Source organism: Arachis ipaensis, chromosome B2 (genome assembly GCF_059453495.1).
Source record: "Arachis ipaensis isolate K30076 ecotype BB chromosome B2, ASM5945349v1, whole genome shotgun sequence".
Lineage (NCBI taxonomy): Eukaryota > Viridiplantae > Streptophyta > Magnoliopsida > Fabales > Fabaceae > Arachis > Arachis ipaensis.
This window is the reverse complement of record NC_142437.1, coordinates 63,246,086-63,271,054: the sequence shown is the minus strand read 5'-3', so window position 1 is coordinate 63,271,054 and position 24,969 is coordinate 63,246,086. Positions and strand designations below refer to the sequence as shown.

At 35.3% G+C, this 24,969-nt stretch overlaps 1 non-coding gene and 1 pseudogene across 1 annotated transcript; one reads left to right on the top strand and one right to left on the bottom strand.

The window, feature by feature from the left end:
* Window positions 1-595: 595 nt before the first annotated feature.
* On the top strand, window positions 596-703 carry LOC148574131 (small nucleolar RNA R71). The gene has a single exon (XR_015906699.1). It is a non-coding gene; the product is annotated as a small nucleolar RNA R71 (small nucleolar RNA).
* A 4,278-nt stretch (window positions 704-4,981) lies between these two features.
* On the bottom strand, window positions 4,982-18,226 carry LOC107627253 (O-fucosyltransferase 8-like; annotated as a pseudogene).
* Between the last annotated feature and the right edge of the window lie 6,743 nt (window positions 18,227-24,969).

The following is a 24,969-nucleotide window of genomic DNA, read 5'->3' as shown; positions in this document are numbered from 1 at the left end:
ACTGGTTCTGCTGCCTGTTGTTGTTGTTATTCCACCTCTGATTTCTTTGATTATCTCTGCCTTCTCTATTGTTGTTGTTGTCCTTCTAATTCTGGTTAGAATTGTCCTGCTATCCATGGTTGTAATTGCCACTTTGATTGTACCCTTGGTTAGGGCGGTCATAGAAGTTATGAGTGGCTGCCACGGTGTTGTCTTCCTGCTGGAGCTGTGGACATTCATCAGTATAATGGCTATAATCAGCATAGACTCCGCAAACTCTCTGTGGGATTAACTGTTGGTTTTGCTGTGGTGGAGAAGGTTGAGCTTGCTGAACTTGTTGTTGATTCAATTGCATCTGCTTCAGCAAGTTGGTCATTTCACAGATACTCTGAGTTAAAGCAGCAGTCTCTCTGCTAGAGGATACTTCTGCAACAGCTTTTGCACGGCCTTGTTTCTACCTGTGATTCCTAGTAGATTCAGCTAAGTCGCTAATCAATTGCCATGCCTCCTCAGTGGTCTTGTACTTTTTCATAGACCCATTGCTAGCACTTTCCAATGTGGTCTTGTCTTGGGGCCTCATGCCTTGTGTGACGTAACCGAGTAACACTATCTTGTCAATCGTATGGTGTGGGCAAGCTTCCAGAATATTATTGAAGCGCTCCCAGTACTCATAGAGAGTTTCAGAATCATCCTGAACAATCATGGAAATATCTTTCCTCAGTTTATCAGTAACTTCAGCTGGAAAGAACTTTTCCAAGAATTCTCTTCTCAGTGTATCCCAGTTGGATACAATTGCTGCTGGTTGAGTGTAGTACCACTCTCTTGCCTTCCCCTCAAGAGAAAACGGGAAAGCTTTCAGCAAAATTGAAGTTTCATCTGCACCATCACGCCTGACAGTAGAACAGGCTGCTTGAAAATCTCTCAGGTGCTTGATAGGCTCTTGAGCAGGCAAGCCATGAAACTTGGGCATCAAATTCAGCAGTGCGGTCTTTATTTCAAAGTCTGTAGCCACCGCTGGGTGATGCGCTTGAAATGGTTGCATTGTAAAATCAGGGGCTCCAGCCTCCTGGATAGTAACTCTCCTAGCTGCCGCCATGTTACCTGCACGTAGAACAACCAAATCAGTAGAAGGGGGCTGGTTTCTTTCTCAAGTGACGTTTCAGATCCGCCCTTAGAGAGGAGTAACCGACGCCGAGCTTGCCTTATTCGTGAAATAGTTCTTTCAATCTTAGGATCGAATACTAGCAAGCTTGGGTCAGGAAGCGAACGCGTCATCCAACGAAAGAAACAAGCAGCTCATAGTAGTAAAATAAAATAAAATGCAAATAAATAAAATCCAATCAATAACTATAGCACTCTATTGCAACTTCCTGCCAACGGCGCCAAAAATTGATGTGGGCGGAAATTGGCGAGTTAAGAATTGTTATAAGATATGCGTTGTGAATATAGTCCTCAACCAACCAGAAATCCGCTTATCAATTTAAAAAAAAAGGGTGTCACAGAAATTAAAATTAAAATACTGGGAGTATGAATCCCAGGTCGTCTCCCAACGAGTTGCAGGAAAGTGTGCTATTTTATTAATCGGATGGTTTTCAAAAAGATTTGAGTTGAATGACAGGAAATTAAATCAGAAAATTAATGTGATTTAAATAAAAGCCTTGACTGGGAGTAGATTAGTTGGAAGCCCTATTCTTGTTGCAATACTCTCAAGATTAATTGATAATTGGGGGTTGTTCTGTTTAGTTATCCCTTACTATGTAAGGGAAAGTCAAACAAGTTGAAATGCTGTTTCTATTCACAAGTCCCAGTCCGCTTACTTGGAAGGACTAGCGTTAGTGATTAGAGGGCAATCCAATAATAAACCTAATTATAATTTCTCCTTTGAGTATTCCAACTCAAGGATTCCTTTCAATCAACTCCCCATCAAGTTAGGGAACTACTCACTCATTGTGAATGTGGAACTCATAACATAGGAAAGGGAATTAAAGAAAGACATGATAAATAAAACTCAAAAGAATCAATTAAAAATAAAAATAACTCTTGTATTGATAAATTCTAAAATAATCCAACAGTAGAATTAAGTAAATTAAAGGATATGGAAGAGTAAAGCCAAGTAAAGAAAACAAATTAGAATGACGAAGTCTTGATGAGGTAATAACTCTTCTCAAAATCCCAATGCAAAAAGCAATAGAAAATAAGAATCCTAAAAACTATGAATGTGTAGAGAGAAAAAACCTAGATGAGAGGAAAACTAGATCTAAAAACTAAAACTATGCGAAATGAATGTTGTTGTTGGTTTCTGCATGTTCTCTGGCTCTAGTCTGCTTTTCTGGGCCGAAAACTGGGTCAAAATAGGGCCCGAAATCGCCCCAGCGATTCTGCAGATTATGCAGATCGCGCACGTCACGTAATTAAAATTCTCTAGGAAGCAAGTTTTCAATCATGTAATAAATTTAGGAAGAAAATATAAATGCATGCTAATCATATGAATAAGTGGGTAAAGATCATGATAAAACCACACAATTAAACACAATATAAACTATAAAATAGTGGTTTATCAGACACTAAGACACAACTTATAATACACAATTTTTTTTAATTTTGTCCATTCTTTTTTCTTTAATTTCCACTTTATTCATTATTCTCTCTTTTTTATTGGTAATTTTTTTACAGGAATAATATTGACATTTATAATTTATTGTTCTGTCCAGTATATAGTTACCAAATAAAGTAAAAATTTTATGTCTCATTATGTCTATGTCTTCAATGTCTATGTTCTTGTGTCTCTGTCTCAACCCATACATGAACCAAATGCAGCCTTAGAGTACACAAGTACATCGTCTAAGTAAACTATGGTGAAGTCTACATATGAATAAAAAATATTATTTATAATTTCTTAAAACTCACTTGTTGCATTTTTTAATCCTTGAGGCATTATATTCCATTCATAATGTCCAAAAGATACTATAAATGTTATTTTATATCTATCTTCCTCTTTTATGGATATGTGATAATATCCAGATTTTAAATCAAATTTAGAAAAAATAGTAACATTACTTAATTTTTTAATTAAGTCATTTTTTTTGGTAGGGGATATTATCCATTTTAAGGCTTTATTTAAAGGTTTGTAGTTAATTACTAACTTGGGAGCTCCTCTTTCTATTTCAGAAGCTTTTATTACATAAAATTCTGTACAGCTCTAACAAGACTTTGATAATCTAATTAAGCCTTTATCTAAGTATTTTTGGATTTCTTTCTTACAGTATTCCAAAAATTCTTTATTCGTTTAAAAATAGGTTTTGCTTTAGTGAGAATATCTTTTTCTTGAAAATTATCCTCATATGATAAGGATACTTCATGTAGTTTTCCATAATAAAAAGCTGTTGGATTTAGACTACACAAATCTTTTTTATTTCTTTCTTCTAATCCTTTTATTAGAATTTGAATTTTTTGAATTTCTAATTGTTGTTTTATTCTTTATATACCATCTCTTGATTTAGGAAATTAATCTATTTTTTTGTTCTTTCTATTATATTAAGTTGAGAAATAACTACCTGTTGTAGTAGGTTAAGTTTTCTTTCTTTGAGTTTTTATATGAACTCAAATAGAATAGATTGGTTTGGTATGTAATAAGTGGTTATTCCATCTATATCTACCATAAAAGGATATAGTAACAAAGTAAAAAGAGTTACCTAATATAATTTGTTGAGATATTTTTTTTCTAAAAACAAATATAGTTGAAAAGCATACTTTATTTTTATAAATCTTTACTCTAAAAATTTTGTAGTTTATAGTCATTTTATCGTTTTTTGCTTTGATAATTGTTTCAGTTATTTTTTTATAATATTTGATAGGTATTAAGTCTTCTTATATACAATTTACATGTGTTCCTGAGTTTACTATGATTATAAACTCAAATTTTTCTTTTTCAATTATTATCACTACAAGAGTATATCATTTTTTATTAACTACTAATGTCAGTTTATTAATATAATTATGAGAAATTACAACTTCTTCTTCTCCTATTACTTTTGGAAAGAAATGGTTGGTAGTTATTATTTTATTTATAGATTTGCTTACATTATTTTGGTTGGTCTAGAACTAAATAATGTCACTACAAAAAAAGGCCTATGGTCACGGTAAAAAACCGTGACTATAGCTAGTAAAAAGGGTGACCATAGATCTATGGTCACGATTTTGGACCTATGGTTACGGTTTTTTACTGTAGCCTATTTTCTCGTGGCCATAGGTCATGGTCACGGTTTCTATGGTCACAGTTTCAATTTTCAAATTCTGACACTTTAGACCACGTTTTCTCACCGTGACCATAGGTTAATCTATGGTCATGCGTAAAAACCGTGACCATAGCCTTATCTATGGTCACGATTTTCACCGTGACCATAGACTCTATGGTCACCCCTCCTTAAAACCGTGACCATAGCCCTATCTATGGTCACCCCACTTAAAACCGTGACCATAGCCCTATCTATGGTCACCGTTTTCACCGTGACTATAGCCTCTATGGTCACCCCACCTTAAAACCATGATCATAGCCCAATCTATGGTCACGGTTTTTACCGTGACTATAGCCTTATCTATGGTCACGGTTTTACACCGTGACCATAGCTTATCTATGGTCACCCCACCTTAAAACTGTGACCATAGCCTTATCTATGGTCACGATTTTTATCATGACCATAGCCTATTTTGTTTTATGAGATTTAATTTTATTTTTTAAAACATAATCACATCCCAAAATTATCATAATCACAAAATAAATCTAAAAATAAAAAATGATAATAAAAAATTAAGATAAGTTATGATTAAAGTAACCAACTAACATATCAATAAAATCAATAAAATTATACATAAATTAAGTTATAAGTAATAACATTTTTAGATCTATACTACTATATAGTATAAGTAATTCAGCTCCATGTGCATTGGGCTGGTCTTAGTCTAATATTATACAATGGGTGCGTGAGTGTGTTGATTGATGGTGTTAAGGTTGTCTACACATGCACTCGGGAGACCTTGGCTGTCTGTAAATGCTTTTACCAAACTTCCTCATTGTAACTTTCTGATCTTTCTGGATGATCTTCTTTACTCTTTTTTCAAAACTGTTTCATCCTATAGTACCATTCTACCACAAGATTGCTGCCAGCCTCTTCTTGTTAGGCCTCAAAGTAGGAGCATGATCGCCACCATAGTAGCTTCTGAATCCAGACACCATTACTGAGAGTTGGCTACCAGAGTTTGTCATGAAAAATACATCAGCAGTTGCATATCCAATAAAGTCCAAAGCAGCAAGCTACATTAACATCAAACCTTCATTGTTAAGTATTAGTAGTCATGCTTCAACTGAATTTGAAAATTATTAACATGAATATTTATTACCTGAGAAGAAAAATTCTTAAAAGGTTCAAGTTCATTGGGAGCAACCGAGCAAGGAAATCTTCCTTTGTAATAACATTGATATAGAGCCTAGTAAAGGGATTCATTCTTGAATCTGCTCCATAAATACCAGAACCAGCCAAGTAAACGTAGGTTCCGCACTTGAAACCATGGCCTGCTAGCACAAGTGCTGGTTCTTCTGGTGTCAATGGATATCTTCCCATTTTCCTCAAAACCATTGGAGATATAGGGCTACAACATCAATCAGTAGTATATATATATATATATATATATATATATATATATATATATATATATATATATATATATATATATATATATATCTCAATACAAGGGCATGTACCAAAACAATTTTTTAAAAAGCATATTGCAGAAACAATCATACCTTGTTGAATTCTTCAAGCGCTCAATAAGAAGAGAAAAATGGCTTTTTCTATAGGCTTGAAGTTCCCTTCTCTCACTCTCACCACCTCTAAACTCACAAAGGGAATAGGCAACCATATCAACTTCAAATCTCAAGTGCAGTGCAAGATACTTGATTGACCCTTTGGCAGAATCATGATCTTTCTTCTTGTCAACGAACTTCCCTAGCAACTGAGTGTCTAATTCAACATACGACAACAAATTCATCTCAAATCATAATTTGCAACAACAAATTCAACTATGATAGTTTTTAAATCCCTAGTTTTATCAAATTCAACAAATTCAACTATATTTTTATCAAATTTTTTGAAAATACTCTTAGTTTTACTTTAAATAATTACCTCTTTTAAAATCTCTAAACTCAAAACAAATTCTAAATATAAAACTAGTCACATTAACCATCTCTTAGCCACATAATTAATTCTTAATCAAAATATCAACTTGTAATCACTTTAATACATTCATAAACTAATAGTACAAGTAAAAGATTCAATTCAACATACAAGCAAGTCACAACAAGACAAACAGCACAATTGATGGGTGGAAATCAGATTCCACACCTAAACTCACCGGCAAGTGTACCGGATCGCCTCAAGTAGTAAAACTCACTTAGAGTGAGGTCGATCCCACAGGGATTGATGGATCAAGCAACTTTAGTGGGTGATTAGTTTAGTCAAGCTAACATTGGTGAATTGGATGAAATTAAATCAACAAAAAGGAAATTGCAGTGAATTTAAAGTACAGAAAGTAAAATTGCAGAAACTTAAAGTGTAAGAAAGTAAAATAGCTGAAACTTAAATTGCAAGAAAAGTAAATGACTGAAACTTAAAGTGCAAGAAACTTAAATTGCTGAATCTAAATTGCTGGAAATCTTAAATTGCTTGAAGAATAAAGGATTTGAGGACTGGGATTCAAAATAAAACTGGAATTGTAAAGTGCAGAGAAGTAGAAGATGAAGTAGATTTGCAGAAGAACTAAAGCAGAAATGAAAATTTGCAGAAAAAGTGAAAATAAAAAAAAACAATTGAGATCCAATCTTTAATTCATAAATTTAGAAAACAGAAAAGAAATGGAACTCCAAGAGGAAGAACTTCAAAGAATTCTTCACTCAGAATTTAAAAGCCCAGAATTAGAAAGTAGAAGTTGCAAAAGAAAGACAATGAAAACAGAAAATGAACCCAGATCTGATCTCAATTCTCAAATTCAAAAAGGAAAATTAAAAGAGAGCTCTCTATTCTAATCCTACTCCTACTGCTCTCTATTAGAGCCAGCCTCTCTCAATGAAATGGAATTGATGCCTTTATATAGGCTTTACAAAATGAAAATAAAATTGAAATTGAAAACAAATTACAATTTAAATGAAATTCCTATTCTAACTATCTCTTATGCCTTTGAGTGATGATAATGGGCTTTGCTTGCTTTGGATTTGAAGAGGAGTGGATCCAAATTGGCTTGGTTCAATTGAGTCAGGATGTGTTGGAGTGAAGCTTGGATCAGGAGGCATTTGTTTAAAAATGGGTTGGGGCATGCTTCTAGTGGTGCGCTCAGTTAGGAGTTGCAACGTAGCACTCCCTGCCTTGTCCCAGGCTCGTCGAACCATGCCTTGTTCATAGCGCTAAGTTAACTAATGCAACATAGCGTGAAGAACGGAAGATTGATGGTTTAGAGGTTATAGTAAACTCTCGTTGTGAGTATAGTTACTAAACCAAGCAATCAACCTTTCTTACAAACGTTTTGGTTGTCACAAGTAACAAACCCCTTTAAAATTGATAACCGAGTATTTAAACCTCGGGTCGTCTTCTCAAGGAATTTCAGGGAGGTATGTTCTTATTATTGGTTATGAGTTTGTAACTTGGGGTTTTGGAAGTAAGGAGGGAATATGTTATATGACAAGTAAAATAAAATAATAATAATAAAATCTCTTGGTAAGGTATAAGAATTGGAATTCCTATCTTAGTTATCCTTATCAGGTGTGAAGAGAATTGGGTTTTAATCCCACTTGGTCAGCCTTTATTAAACAAAGGAAGGTTAAGTGGACTGATTAGCTTGAGTCTCAAGTCCTAGTCAACTCCTGTGGAAAAACTAGTGTTACAGCAATTCTAGCTCAAGCAGAATCTGCCAATTTCAATCACTTGCTGAGTTTGATAACTCAAGTACTACCAATCACTTTACCAAAGCCAAAAGGGAGAAAAATATCTAAATTAAATTAAAAGCATCAATATAAATAAAGCAAAGCAATCTTAAATCTGAAAATACCTCAAATTGCATTAACAAAAGAAATTAAATCTGGCATAGACGTTCATAAATTAAATTGAGAAAATAAATAAAAAGAACATTGAACCTGGGATCGAGAGTCACTCCTAAAACTAAGAGAAATCATAAATCCTAATCCTAAGAGAGAGGAGAGAACCTCTCTCTCTAAAAACTACATCTAATCCTAAAATTGTGAATATGAGAGCTTCTCATGAATGGATGCATTCCCCCACTTTATAGCCTCTAATATGTGTTTTCTGGGCCGCACACTGGGTCAGAAACAGCCCAGAATTCGCTGGTTGCGAATTCAAACACGCTGATTTTCGTCACTGCGACGCGGCCGCATGGAGCACACGATTGCGTCACCTAGCGTCAAGAAAACTATGGCATATTATATATCAAATCGAAGCTCCGGACATTAGCTTTTCAACGCAACTGAAACAGTGTCGTTTGGACCTCTATAGCTAAAGTTATAGCCGTTTGAGTGCGAAGAGGTCAGGTTGGACAGCTTAGCAATTTCTCCAACTTCTTGTATTCCTTCTACTTTTGCATGCTTCCTTTCCATCCTCTGAGCCATTCTTGCCCTGTAATCTCTGAAATCACTTAACACACATATCAAGGCATCTAATGGTAATAAGAGAGGATTTAAACATAGGGAACTTAAGGCCAAAGAAGCATGTTTTTGTAAATCATGTTGCTTGTATGCGAAGTTTGTATTCGTAGGTTTTGATGAATGACAAACCAACAAACGACATGAAAGACAAACCAACAAACAACTTGAATGAACAAGCATGTTGAAAGATCAACCAACATTCAACATTGAGGAATGAAGAGTTGAAAGCAACACAACAACAACAAGAAACTCAAGTCCACAACATTTGAAGACAAGTATAGTGTCTTAGGACTTAGGTAACTTCTTGTTAAGAACCAATTGCTAAATCTCTCAACACACACTCACAAAATGTTTTGATGCATATCTTGCAATTCGATGCTAGCCAAATGGTTTAAAAACTTGTTTTCAAAGGTACAAAAGCATAGGAATTGACTCCAACAAGTTTGAGATCAATCCTAAGTATTTTGAAGTGATTTTAAGCCATTCTTTAAGGTTTGCATCGATGCACACTCATCTTGCATCGATGCAAAGCATGCAACGACTTGTTGCATCGATGCAAAGATGTTTGCATCGATGCAACCTAGCTGAAAATTCAAATTTCAGCTTCAAAGACACATTTGCATCGATGCAAAGTGTTATGCATCGATGCAAATGATTCAAAAACATAAAAAACGGCTAGTTTTAACAAAACGGCTCCATCCCATTAACTCCCCAACGTTTCTAAGGTTTGGGAAGTCTATAAATAGATGGATTGAAGCCTTATTTCAGACATGTGAGTATTTGCAAACTATCTTGTTCATATTCTTTCATTCTACACATTTTTAAGGTGTTATAATACACAATTTGAGAGAGCAATATCAATTGGTTCAATAGTGCTAAACTTGTAATCATACACTCTTCTAGAGAGTACTCATTTCATCTCAACAATTCTTTGAGAATTGTTTTCTTGTAACACTTTGTAAATTGGAGTGTGATCTCCAAGGTTGAGTCAAGAGTTATAAACACTATAGTCGGTGAGGATACCAAAGAAGTATACTAAGTACTCAAGGCAAATCTTAGAGAAGGAATCTCTAAGTGGAGTGGGTTAGTATACGAGTGGTGATCATATACCGTGAGGTGTTAGAAACTAAGGACTCGGATTGTAAAAGGTTTTGCGCGAGCACCTTGAAGCTTGGCAATAGTGGAACTTCTCAATAGCGATTGAGAAAGAAAGTGGACGTAGGACAAGGATTGTGCCGAACCACTCTAAATAGCGTTTGCATCTCTCCAAACTCATCTCTTCTATATTATTGTCTTTTACCTTTGAGCAAATAAATTGTGATCGAAAAGTAGCTTCGTAAGTACTTAAGGAATAGCTTAAGTCCGATTGGTGAAAAGCTTGATCAATTTATTTGAGTTGGTGTCTATTGGAAAGTAAAAGCTCCTTATAAATGCTTAGCAATTGAGTTAAGCTCTTGGAAAAATACTAGTACAATAACACTTTTGAATATTGTCTTTAACTTTCGCAAAAAGATTCATTGTTGTTGCAATACTCAATTCACCCCCCCTCTTGAGTAATTGTGCATAGGTTCTACAGTTTTCAATCAAAGCACATAATTAGGAAGGCAAATGTAAAACCATGCAAATAGTATGAATAAGTGGGTAATGAGTTGATAAAATCCACTCAATTAAGCACAAGATAAACCATAAAATAGTGGTTTATCAACCTCCCCACACTTAAACATTAGCATGTCCTCATGCTAAGCTCAGGAGAAGCTATAAAGGAGTGAAGAGGAATGGTAGAATGCATGAAATGCAACCTATCTGTATGAATGCAACTACATGCAGAATGTTTCTACCTACTTGGTTAAAAGCAAACAAGTTCTCTAAGACAAATACAAACCAATTTTCACTAATTCAAATCGTACAATAAAAAGCAAGTAAACTTGTAAGAAGACAGCTCATGAAAGCAGGGAATATAGAATCAAGCCTTGAACCCTCACTGGTAGTATATATCACTCTAATCTCTCAAGTGTATAGGGTTAATCACTCTACTCTTCTCTAGTCATGCTTTCTAAACTTTGTTCTTCATCTAACCAATCAACATGTATTTAATGTACCAATGCAAACATCATGAGGTCTTTTTAAGGTTGTAATGGGGCCAAGGTAAGGGTGAGGGTATATATATGGCTAAGTGAGCTATAAATTGAATCCTTGACTAGTCTAAGATCTCACCTAACATATACATACTTTATACAATTCTAAAATACTTTACCTAGCTACCCAAATTTTTCCCACTTTTGTATTACACGCTCATGTATCAAACTTATTTTTGAATTTTGTCCCATGTGCATTGATTCTTTTTATTTTGCATTTGGGGTAATATTATTTTTCTTTCTCTTTTCTTTTCTTTTCTTTTTTTTTCTTTTTTTTTTGTATCCCCTTATTTAATTACTTAATATTTTTTTTCAATACACATGGTAATTTTTTATTTCACATGAGCATGCTTCCCAAATTTTTAAATAACTTATTCAATTTAATTCTCCCTTTTATCATCCTATGTTCCCATAAAATTTTCCATACTTAAATTATACACAATATCTATCTTAAGCTAACCAAGGATTCAACTTGGGATTTTTTTTATTTGTTTTTCTGCTTAACGCTAGTAATGTGGTTATAAAACAGAACAAATGGGGATTAAGAGGCTCAAAGTGGCTGACAAGGGTGATTTAAAGGGTAGGCTTATTTGGGATAAGTGAGCTAAAATCAAACAATGGCCTCAATCATATGCAAGCATGTAACACATTAAACATTGGACATATAGAATGGAACAAAGCAAAGATTGCAATTATAGAGAAGAAAACACACAAGAATAAAAATTTATGGTTAAATAATGTAACCATATAAATAAGCTCAAAATCTCACAGGTTGTGTGTTCTTTGGCTCAAAAACCATGTTCCGAATACAACTTCAGACAAGTTTTAATAGAAAAATTTTTTTTTTCAATTTAAATTAGTGAAATACTATAAATATTTCTTGAAAAAGAAAATATTATTTCAACCAAGTAGTAACTAAATGCATAAAATCAAATAAACATGCAATCAAATATGTAAATGCAACAACTAACAAGAAAAATAAACCATTGGTGTTGAGATAGAAGAGTAACTAACCCATGGAGATCGGTATCGACCTCCCCACACTTAAAGATTGCACTGTCCTCGGTGCATGCTGAGATGTGCAGGTGGACGGGTTGTTCCAACTGATGCTTTCCTTCAAGGATTGTGCAGATGGACATGTTTGTCTCCCCTTTTAGAAATTTCTCCCTTTTTCCGTCTTTGGTGGCCAGCCTGAAAGAAGAGAAAAGAAGAACAGTAATACCTAGAAGTAAAGATAAGAAAATAAATGAAGTATGGGGTGGGTTAATGCCAAATGATAAGGGTCTCAAGTATATGGAAGCTTCAACATGTACGTGAGAAAACAATAGAAGCCATGGCATACCAGTGGTGCAGAATTTGCAACAAAGGGGAATGTGGGTAATGCAAGATAGTATAAGTTCATATCAATGCAAGAGAAGTACGAGTATCATAAAAGATTAGCATTGATTTAAATAATGTTACCCAATCAGAATAAAACAAGTTACTAAGCACCCAAAATATTTCAAGAGAAGATGCAATAGTGAAATAAGAAAATTCAACACCAAAGGAAAAATAATAAATTTAGAAAAGAAAATAAAAATATGCACTAAATTAAAATGCAATGAATGAAATATGCAAATAAATTAAGTAAAATAAAATAAAATATAAGAAGAATGAGAAGGGAAAGAAGGGAAGAAGAAAAGATAGAAAATAAATTAGGATTAGAAAAGAAAAGATAAGATAATTGGCGCTGATCTGGATAAGTTGTGTGGCGCAGGCGACGCGGACGCGTGAGAGACGCGGTCGCGTGGTGCGCGATAAGGTCAGGTGATGCGGACGCGTGGGGCACGTGATCGCGTGACTCGATTTGTGCTAGTGGCGCGAGTGCAGCCTCGCGGTCGCACAACTCTCTGTTCAAAACTTAGTATTGCCAAAATCCAGGGTGACGCGATCGCGTGGTCGATGCGATCACGTGAGTGGCCATCATGGGGATATGACGCGGACGCGTGAGGCACGCGTCCGCATGGTAAGGCGTGTGCGGTCAGCACCAGTCCAGCACCACTCTCGCACAACTTTCGGTCGTGCACCCTTTGTACGTCGATTTCCAGGTCACGCGGCCGCGTGAGTGACGCGGTCGCGTGGGAGCCATTTTTCCCACATGACGCGGACGCGTCAGCGACGCTGCCGCGTCGCGTGCGTGCTTCTCTTTTTTTTTTATGCATGAAAAATGCAGAATGCAGTGTTAATATGAATGTGATGCAAAACTCCAGGTTCAATATAATAAAATAAAATAAAACTCGAAAACAAATAAAACTAACTAAAAATGAAAAAGGAATGATCATACCATGGTGGGTTGTCTCCCACCTAGCACTTTTAGTTAAATTCCTTAACTTGGACATTTGATGAGCTTCCTGTTATGGTGGCTTGTATTTGAACTCATCCAGGAATCTCCACCAATGTTTGTAATTCCAATAGCCTCCGGGATCCCAAACTAGGCACGTAATGCCTTTGAGTAGCTTTAAACAGATTCTTAGGCTCCCGGGGTGTTGGATGTCAGAATAGATTCCAGGATCCCAAATCTTGCTTTTACACCCGTCTTCAAGTTGATTATCATGATTCCATCCGGGTGGTTCAGCTTTAGAATTCTTGTTGAAGCGTCCAAACAACTTCCTAGACCCATTCAATTGAGCTTTACACCAACCCTTGCGTTTAAACTTAAAGCTTCCAACCATAATGAACCTTGCAGGACAATTCTTACCACTGACCATCTTCCTCTTACTCTTAATGCCACAAAGAGCTCTAAGTTGACCATCCGTCTCCAGTAGCCCATATTCAAGTGGAATCAGAAAGTTAAGGGATATGAATTTTACCCACTTGAATGTTGCGAAGGGTAATGGCAACTTAGAGGGAGGTATTTTTAATGAAATTGCAAGCTCCACTCCCTTGTGCTCTTCTCTGATAATTACCACCTCTTTGCAAGCTTCTTCAATTTCAACCTCTTCCTCTTGGTAGCTTTCTTCCAATTCAATCTCCTTTTCATTGCTTTCCAAGGGCATGGGAGGTTGTGCTTCTTCTTCTTGAATCTCTATCTCTTGATCAACCTCTTCCAAGTCTTCAACTGTGATATGCCTTGGAGGTTGTACACCCTCCTTAACATCCAATGCAATCGTCTTGGAAGGAGGTTCTATGTCTTGACTTTCCCATGGAGGTTCAGCATCTCCTAAGTCTGCAACCACTTCTTCTTCTTCGATAATTACAGCTTCCTCCACTTGTTCCAGTACAAAGTCATGCTCCGTACTGTCCACTGGAGTTTCTAATATCTCCTTCATGCTACGTTCTTCATTAGATTGCCCACATGAAGCCATGGGAGCACTTTGAGTGTCCGAGCGTCGGGAACCTAATTGACTTATCGCTTGATTTAGTTGATATAGAGTTGCATGAAATTGATCCGCTGCTTCCTTGAGATGATCCCTTGATTCTTCCTTCACTAATTCTTCAACCACTCCTTCGACTTCAAGGGTTTTTACTACCTTCACCTTTAGGGCCTCCTCTAGCTCCTTATGAAGTATGGATTCGCGAAGATGATCCCTTCTCTCTTGTTCCATGTCAATAGCATCATTGAGATCATGTTGCTCTTGGATTAATGGATGTGGGTGCCCTTCCATGGATGGTGCTGATGGGATGGAGAGATCATTCTGTGGTTGACAAGGAAGTGCACTAGAGCTTGAGGGTTGAATGTTGAAGGTATTTGGTGGTCCGATTTGGGCGAAGAGAGCTTGTATAGTAGAGTTTAGATCGGCAAGTGCTTTCTCTATGGAGGTTTGGGGTGGATAGGAGGGTTCATTTGGTTCATAGGGTGGTTGGTATGGTGGATACAGGTTAGGGTCATATGGAGGTGAATGGTTGTAGGCGGCTTGTGAGTATGGTGGTTCAAAGCTGTGTTGAGGAGAGGGTTTATAGGCATATGGTGGTGGTTGTTGATAGTCCATTGGAGGTGGTTGTTGCCATGAGGATTGATCAAATCCTTGTGGCTCCTCCCATCTTTGATTGTTCCAACCTTGATGCCTGTTCTCATTGTAATTTTTTCTTCCTGCAACATAATTGTAATCAGACTCATAGCCAAAAGGGTGAGAGTTCATAGTAGCAAATAAAAATTAAAAACGTAAATAAAAACAAATTTAAATTAAAAGGTTATTTAAATTTTGAATTTGAAAATTAAATTTTGAAATTTGAAAATTAAATTTTGAAATTTGAAATTTTGAAATTTTGAATTTTTAAATTTTTGAAATTTGAATTTTTGAAATTTGATTTTTGAAATAAGATAAGATAAGATAAAAATTTTAAAATAAAAACCAATAACCTCTTAATTTACGAAAAAAAAGAGTAAAAACAAAAATAAAAACAAAAAAAACAAGCAAAAAGCAAATATTTACAATAACCAATGATAAGGCATACGTTTGCAATTCCCCGGCAACGGCGCCATTTTGAAGAACAGAAGATTGATGGTTTAGAGGTTATAGTAAACTCTCGTTGTGAGTATAGTTACTAAACCAAGCAATCAACCTTTCTTACAAACGTTTTGGTTGTCACAAGTAACAAACCCCTTTAAAATTGATAACCGGCTATTTAAACCTCGGGTCGTCTTCTCAAGGAATTGCAGGGAGGTATGTTCTTATTATTGGTTATGAGTTTGTAAATTGGGGTTTTGGAAGTAAGGAGGGAATATGTTATATGACAAGTAAAATAAAATATTAATAATAAAATCTCCTGGCAAGGTATAAGAATTGGAATTCCTATCTTATTTATCCTTATCAGGTGTGAAGAGAATTGGGTTTTAATCCCACTTGGTCAGCCTTTATTAAACAAAGGAAGGTTAAGTGGACTGATTAGCTTGAGTCTCAAGTCCTAGTCAACTCTTGTGGAGAGACTAGTGTTAGAGCAATCCTAGCTCAAGCAGAATCTGCCAATTTCAATCACTTGCTGAGTTTGATAACTCAAGTACTACCAATCACTTGACCAAAGCCAAAAGGGAGAAAAATATCTAAATTAAATTAAAAGCATCAATATAAATAAAGCAAAGCAATCTTAAATCTGAAAATACCTCAAATTGCATTAACAAAAGAAATTAAATCTGGCATAGACGTTCATAAATTAAATTGAGAAAATAAATAAAAAGAACATTGAACCTGGGATCGAGAGTCACTCCTAAAACTAAGAGAAATCATAAATCCTAATCCTAAGAGAGAGGAGAGAACCTCTCTCTCTAAAAACTACATCTACTCCTAAAATTGTGAATATGAGAGCTTCTCGTGAATGGATGTATTTTCTCACTTTATAGCCTCTAATCTGTGTTTTCTGGGCCGCAAACTGGGTCAGAAACAGCCCAGAATTCGCTGGTTGCGAATTCAAACACGCTGATTTTTGTCACTGCGACACGGCCGCATGGAGCACGCGGTCGCGTCTCCTAGCATCAAGGAAACTATAAAATATTTTATATCAAATCGAAGCCCCGGACGTTAGCTTTCCAACGCAGCTGAAACCGTGTCGTTTGGACCTCTGTAGCTAAAGTTATAGCTGTTTGAGTGCGAAGAGGTCAGGCTGGACAGCTTAGCAATTTCTCCAACTTCTTGTATTCCTTCCACTTTTGCATGCTTCCTTTCCATCCTCTGAGCCATTCTTGCCTTGTAATCTCTGAAATCACTTAACACACATATCAAGGCATCTAATGGTAATAAGAGAGGATTTAAACATAGGGAACTTAAGGCCAAAGAAGCATGTTTTCAATCAAAGCACATAATTAGGAAGGCAAATGTAAAACCATGCAAATAGTATGAATAAGTCGGTAAAGAGTTGATAAAATCCACTCAATTAAGCACAAGATAAACCATAAAATAGTGGTTTATCATAGCGCCCCTTGCTTTTTCTTTTGTTCCCCTATTCGAATCTTAGCTCTCCCATTTTGAGCCAATTTCCTCATACTTTTCTTTGTGCCAAGTCCGAAAAAGTTAAAACATTTAACGTAGCGCTCCCTTTGTTTTCAATGCTGGCCTTGTTTGAATGCTTGCTCCTTGGCTTTGATGAAGCGCTCCGTTGCAACAATTAACGTAGCACTCATTGCTTACTTTCATTGGATTTATTAATTAATTGCTAATGCATTTGCCAATTGGCTTTAACGGCATTAAAAATGAAATGCATGCTTTAAACACCTTTGGCATTCATTCATTTAATGAATAAGTCAATGTAGCGTTCATTCATATCATCCATTCTTAATTGGCATTATTAATTAAATTGCATGCATGCTTTAATTTATGATAATGCATGGCATTAATTTTCAATGCATGCATAAGCATTAATTAGTAATGCCATTAGCGTTCATTTCATTTTAACGCTAGCTTCATTCCTTGGCATTATCATGGTCATGGCCATGCTTTTAAAAGCATGGCCTAAAGTTCTAAAGCGTGTTCAACTTTAAAGTGTGTCCCAAAAATTCCTCTTTTCTTCTTTTTAGCTGATTTTGTACTCTTTTGCTTCTTTTTCCACTTATTTCCTACAAAATTTATAAAATCAAAAGATCAAGAAAATATACTATTTAAGCACAAAAGAATGCAATATTTAAACACTAATTATCAATTTCTTGTATGAAAACGTATAGAAAAACATGATATGATGACATGTCATCAACAATCACATTGGTAGTATAGTTCCAAGAATTTGGAATCAATAATTCACAAAATTACACATATATATTCATAATAGTTCATCAACTTCCAACAGCATTTCAAGCATACCCTCATCATCATCAAATCACATAACCAACAGAAATCATCATCCTCAAACACAGCTACAAATCAATCTCATCACAATTTTATCACATTCAACCATATTCACAATCACCAACAATCTCAATTTCATCAATTTTCATCAATTAACCAAACAAGACATTTATAAATTATTTGCCGTTATTCACTAAACTTCATTGGCATTCATAAATTAAAACAGTTAATTTTAAAATAAATCTCGTACCTCAAATAACCGGAACTCGAAGAATTCGTTAACCGCGAGAAATTCCTTTTTCCTTTCTCACAGCAGCAGTAGCCTCGAACAAAACCAGCAGCAGCCACAACAGTCCCAAAACCAATACGAGTTACAACAGCAATTTTGAAGCAAAGTAGCAGAACTAAAATAAGAATATGTGACTAGGATTAGAACAAGAACATGGCAAAAGAACAAGTTTGAAGCAGAACAAGAATGAGCGCTATAGTTTTAGAAATAGAGGAATCGGAACCAGAACAAGAAGGCTGATGTTGTCTTCGACTCTGATGGCAGTGCACGACTCACCAGCGACCGTGGCAGCAACAACGAGGACAGTGCCTCCTCTAGCTCGCACGGCTCTATCTCCCTCTCTCCCTTGTGTCGTTCTCTTCTCCATGGTAGAATCCAACAGGGACGGCGGTGACACCAACTGCGACGGGTTGGCTGCGATGGATCCCTTGGCGGCAAGACGCGGCGGCTTTCAACGCACGACTCCTCTCCTCTCAGACGCATCACAGCGGCGACAACTCATCGGCGGCAGCGTCTTCCTCTGGCAAGCACAAATCGACGATGATGGTGGTTCATCTCCCTCTCGGCGCTGCTCGGTCTCAACGTCTTTCTCTCTCCTCTTTGCGAACAGTGGCGGCAACGACGTGGAGGATGGCAGCGAGCTGGGAGCGACGATGGCGCAGTGGTGGCGCGACGGTGGTGGCGAGGCGGCTGGACACCGACGGCAGCGTGGCTCTTCCTCTCTTTCGATCACAGCTCTCCTTCTCTGCTGCTGTGTTACGTTTGAAAGGGATTAAAGGGAAAGGGGATGTGGCTGAGTGTGGTGAGGAGGGATTGGGGTTAGGGTTCTTCAATTTGGGAATTAGGGTTTCTGATTCAATTTGGGAATTAAGGTTAAAAATGAGGGATTTTATAAAGGAATAAAGAGAGATATGAATAGACATTTTAATAAAATTGGAGGGTGGAGTAATTTTAAAATCAAATATATTCAATCAAAAATATTTAAGAACATTATTTATCAACATATTGCTAAATCTAATTAATTATTTCTAATTTAAATTATAAAATGAACATATTAATCACATTTTATAAAATATAGCTTATTCTCAAAATATTAATTATTCAAATTAAATGAGATAGCTTTTCTTTATTTTTCTATCACCGGAACTTTAATTTTAACAAATATAATAAATTTAATTATCCAAAAACTTGGGATGTTACACCAACTCACGGCAAAGGAGGCATTGATGGCCGAAGCAGGAAGACAAGTCTGCGACGGTGACAGAGCGTGACAAAGGACGACGAGCTGCGACGGCGACGAGCTTGCTACGGCGACGAGCTTGAGGAGGCGACGACAAGGGCGACAATGGCGAGGCGGGATGGATGGCGACAGTAGCGCGACTCCTCCCTCTCTCATGCGCGTCTTTCACCCTTGAGCTCGATGACTCTCTCGCGTGCGACATGGATGGCAGCGGCAGCAGGATGCGGCGGCGACGAAGCAGCAGGACGCGGCGCGGTCTCCTTTTCTTCAATCCCGAGCTATCTCCCTTCTCCCCTTGCTTTCTGCTATCTGCTGCTGTTGGTTGTATTTGGGGGAGGGGGCCTGGTTTAGGTGGGGTTTTAATTTGGGAATTTTTAGGTTAATTAGAGTAGTGTAATTTAAATAAAATTAGAGCTAGAGTTTGAAAATTACAATGAGAATTTGGATTAGGATAGTATAAGAATTTAAATAAAATTAAAAAGTAGAATAGTAATTAAAAATCAATCATAATTTATTTAAATTATTTTAAAAATATAATATTTATTTATCAATTTATTAATTAGTTTTAAGTTTTAAATAATATTTTACTTTAAAATTAAAAGTATTTTATTTAATTTTTTTATTTATAAAATTAAATTTAAAATTTTAATATTTAAATTAAATTATATAAAATTTGAATTAGTTTTCAATTATTAAAATTTGTAAATTTTAATTAATTTAAATTCAAATTATCAAAACTTAATTTAGTTACAAAAATATTTTTGAATAGTAATTAGGCTTAGGGTAAGGGTTAGAACTAAGGTCATCATTTTAGGTCACCTTTCGTAAAATCGTGACTATAAACCCTTTTAGGTCACCCTTTAAAACTGTGACCATCGACCCCTTTAGGTCACTCCCAAAACCGTGACTATAGACCCTTTTAAGTCATCCTTTCCAAAAACCGTGACCATAGACCCTTTTAGGTCACTCCCAAAACCGTGACCATAGACTCCTTTAGGCCACCCCCAAAACCGTGACCATAGACCCTTTTAGGCTACCCTTTCGAAAAACTGTGACCATAGACCTTTTTAGGCAGCCCCCAAATCCGTGACCATAGATACCTTTAGGTCACCCCCCAAAACCGTGACCATAGACCCTTTTAAGTCACCTTCCAAAGCCGTGGCCTTAGATATGTTTAGGTCATCCCTGAAAACCGTGACCATAGACCCTTTTAGGTGACCCTTTTTGAAAAAACCGTAACCATAGACCTTTTTTGGTCACCACTAAAAACCGTGATCATAGACTCCTTTAGGCCACCCCCAAAACCTGGAACATAGACCCTTTTAGGTCATCCTCTAAAACCGTGATCATAGACATGTTTAGGTCATCCCCGAAAACCGTGACCATAAACCCCTTTAGTCACCCTTTTTTAAAAAACCGTGACCATAGACTCTTTTTAGTCGTCCCTAAAAATTGTGACTATAGACCCCTTTAGGCCACCCCTAAAACCGTAACTATAGACTTTTTTAGGCCACTCTTTTTTTCAAAAACTATGACCATAAATACTTTATGGTCATCATTTTTTTAAAAATTGTGACCATATTTTTTTTATCACAGTAAAAACCGTAATTATAAACCTTTTATAATCACAGTTTTCTACCGTAACCAAAAAATCGTAGTCATAGACCCAAAATATTGTTTTGTGTGGCACTTTTTGAAACTTTCACCATTATCAAGTTACAGGATTCAACCGTGATGAAATACAAAGTCAAGAAACTAAGTAGAAAAAATCATCTTCTACGGCTGAACAGGAACATTATACAAAATGCAAAAATCAGTAATATAAAAATTGAAACCAAAACTCGAAACATTATACATAAAGAATTTTCGTTTATGGAAGCACATTATACAAAAAAATTGAAACTTAAAATTCATAAATAGGTTCAACAAAAAGCAGTAATATAAAATAAAGGAAACAAAATTTCTAACATGAGAAATTGGAACTCTATTAACACTATCAAGCAGTAATATTTAAATATTTGTTTGTACGCTATTAAATTGATAAAAAATAGACGTCTTTTTTAAAAAAAATTTTTAAAAATTTTTTTTTATAAAAATCAAAATAATTTTATGTTTGCATATCTCGTATAAAAAGATTTTTTTATCTATCAATTATGTTTAGGTAAAATAAGATAAAATTACTTTTTTGTTCATTTATTATGTGAAACATCTTTTTTAAAGAAAAAAGATCTTTTAAAATAAGATGTAAAATTGTAACTTCTCAAACAAAATTTTTTTTTTTAATTTTTCTAATATTTTTACTTTTACTATTAGAAATTTGCTAAACACACTAAAAAATAAAAAAAATATTTTTTTAATTTTTTATTGATTAATGACGTCCAAACAAACACTTTTTTTTAAAGATAAAAGATTGCTTTTTTAGTTTTTAGTGTATTTAACAAATTTTTAATAGAAAAAATAAAAATATTTAAAAATTTTAAAAATATTTTTTTAGAAGTTACAATTTACATTTTTTTAAAAAATATAAGAATGTTTTTTTACATAAAAATTAACAAAAAAATACTTTTATTTTATTTTACTCGAACATAATTGATAAATAAAAAAAAATTTTACATAAAATATCTAAATATAAAATTACTTTTATTTTTATAAAATTTTTTTTAAACAAATTATTAAAAAAAAATTTAAAAATAACATCCAAATAAAGTCTAAGTATTTATAGTAGACCATTAAAATAATATCATGCCCCTGTTTTAAAAAGTGCACCGCATAATTCTCCGTTTTTAAATACTTTACTACTTTTAGACTCTTTCATCAATTAATATAGCGGTGTGACTGAAATAAAAAGACAAAATAGTAAATATGGCATTAATTTGCAAAATAGCGTATGTTTCTGGAAAGACAAATTCTAGATGCTTATTTGAGAATTGAGAACATAGGAAGTGCTTAAGTAGTTTTCATTATTTGTTAATAAAAAAATATTCTATTAAAAAAATTCACTAAATTAGTTGTCACATATTAGTGTAGATTTATACGTATTATTTCACATATTTTGATTTAATAAAATAATAGAAATAGAAAAAATTATTAAAATTAATTTTTTTAATCGTTAATTAGCTATTAATATTTAAAAATAAGGCAAAACACATAATTAAACTAAATGGAGAGAAAAATTTCACAATTTTACCAAAAACAAAAACGCAATATAAATCTCCAAAAAATACCATCCTATGTAATTCGAATTAACCCAATTCGAATTATATAAAACAATAGTAATTCGAATTAGGCAAAGTCGAATTATATGTGACCATAGTAATTCGAATCATGTTAATTCGAATTATACATACATGAACTCTAATGATAATTCGAAGCATATTAATTCGAATTACACACAAATAAGTCTCCACACTAGTTCGAATTAGGTTGTTTCGAACTAGCACACTGTTTTTGCTAACCCTAGTAATTCGAAACAACATGATTCGAATTAACCCCTGTTTGGCTGTCCATAGTAATTCGAAACAACATGGTAAATACATGCATGTACTCAAATTTTAAATAAAGTATTCTACATAGTTAATCATAATTTAGAAATTAAAAAAAATTATTTTTATCATGGATTTACCTAAGTCACTAGGATATTACAAATTTTTATAGTACTCCTAACATCTTTTAAGCCATTTTTAAAAATTATTTTGCATGGAATAAAATATTTTTTTGGCATAATTTAAATAAATTTATTAAAAAAATTAATTATTTAAAACTAATATATATATATATATATATATTATTCCATGCATTAAAAAAAGCTAATAAAATATTTAATTACGAGACTTCTTCAAAATATTTATGAGCTATCAATTCGAATTCCATACAATACTCTTCCGTTCATTCTTGATAGGTCATGAATATTTTGAAAAAATCTCGTAATTAAATATTTTGTTAGCTTTTTTTAATGCATGGAATAAAATATAATGTTAGGAGTACTATAAAAATTTGTAATGTCCTAGTGACTTAAGTAAATATATGATAAAAATATTTTGTTTTAATTTCTAAATTATTATTGACTATGTAGAGTATTTTATTTAAAATTTGAGTACATGCATGTATTTACCATGTATTCATACCTTGACCCAAATTTATAAGGAATAGGCCCAATAAGGATAAGAGGCCCAATCCAAGAAGGAAGTCTTCAACCCATACCCGATCTTTGGAGAGATCGGAAACTACGAAGGAGCCCAGCTCTACTTGCCCAAATAAGTAAACTGCATCCGCAAATCTCTCCATGTATTCATATCTCCCCTAAAAGATAGATTCTAACAAACTCCCAAGATAAAGCAAACGCTCATTCACCAATAAAGGTGGAACTACTTCAACAAAGGTGGTTATTGACTCTACTATAAGTACACTGATACCCCTCAGGTATAATCTACATTCTAATCTACTAAAAACCTGCCTAAAGCCCTTGCTAACTTAAGCATCGAAGTCTCTTGTAAGTACTACCCCCACCTCCTCACGAGAAAATCGAACGGCAGCACCTCGACGCAAGAACAAGTCGGACCCTACTTCAGAAGGAGTTTGGACCTCATGCGCAGGCCTAAATCATCATTTCAGGTAACCCTCGGAACATTGGCGCTATTTCTGGGGACCTGAGATTCAACCACTACTAATGGCAGACCATCAGTACGAAGACGGACATACAGTACCCGAATCTGAACTTGAGCCCCAACAGGAGGACCACGCCCTCGTACTTCCACCACAACAAACAAATGTCCTCCATGGAGAGGGAACATCGAGAAACCCCCTAGAGATGGATTCAGTCAGAGATCCACCACCTTGAGAATGATGGACTTTCACAAACAACGGAGATACTGGGTATAGTCCATGGTCAATGAGAGCGACTAGAGCAGCTCGAACAAAAAGCTGAGCGACAACGAGAAGTAGAACGGGAACTACAGAGAGAGGTAAGGAGACGAAGGGAGTTGGAAGAAAAGCTCTTAAAACTAGAAGTCGACCTTCGAAGCAGGAATAACCGAGCTGATCGGGAGGAGAGCCCCTAAAGGGAGAAGATCCGTTCGTGGAAGAGATCATGCGAGTCAAAGTTCCTAGAAATTTGAAAACTCTCGACATAGATCTCTATGATGGAACGACCGACCTGAGATACCATGTCAGCAACTTTAAAAGCCGAATGTACCTGGCTGATGCCTCTGACGCCACTCGCTGTAAGGCCTCCCAACAACCTTGACAAAAGCAGCAATGAAGTGGTTTGCCAACTTACCCCCCAGATCGGTAATTGGCTTCGACGATCTGGGTAGGAAGTTTCTTACCAGATTTTCTATCTAGAAGGATAAGGTAAAGCATGTCGCGAGCTTGTTAGGAGTTAAACTGGAAACGGGGGAAACGCTTCGAGACTATATGGAGCGATTCAATAAAGCATGCTTAAAGATACAAAGTCTACTTACAGGAGCCGTGATTATGGGGTTAGTTAATGGCCTCAAAGAAGGGTCATTCTCTCAGTCCACATCCAAGCGACACCCAACTTTCCTGAACGAAGTACAAGAGTGGGCAAAGAAATACATCAACATAGAGAAAAACTCCCGACTAAGGGAACCACCCTTGAAGACCAACCTACCATATCCACCTCAGGAAAAAGATAAAGAAACTAAGAAAAAGTAAGAATACAACCCTGAGAAGCCTCGGAGATACCACAATGATACTCACCTCCGGGTCTCTCTAGTGGATGTTTACAAAGAGATATGGCATGTATACTGAAAAGCTTCCACCACCTCATCCAATTAAGCATAAGAAGGCAAGAAGTCAAACAGAATATTGCGAGTACCACAAACTTTACGGGCACTCTACCAATGACTGTT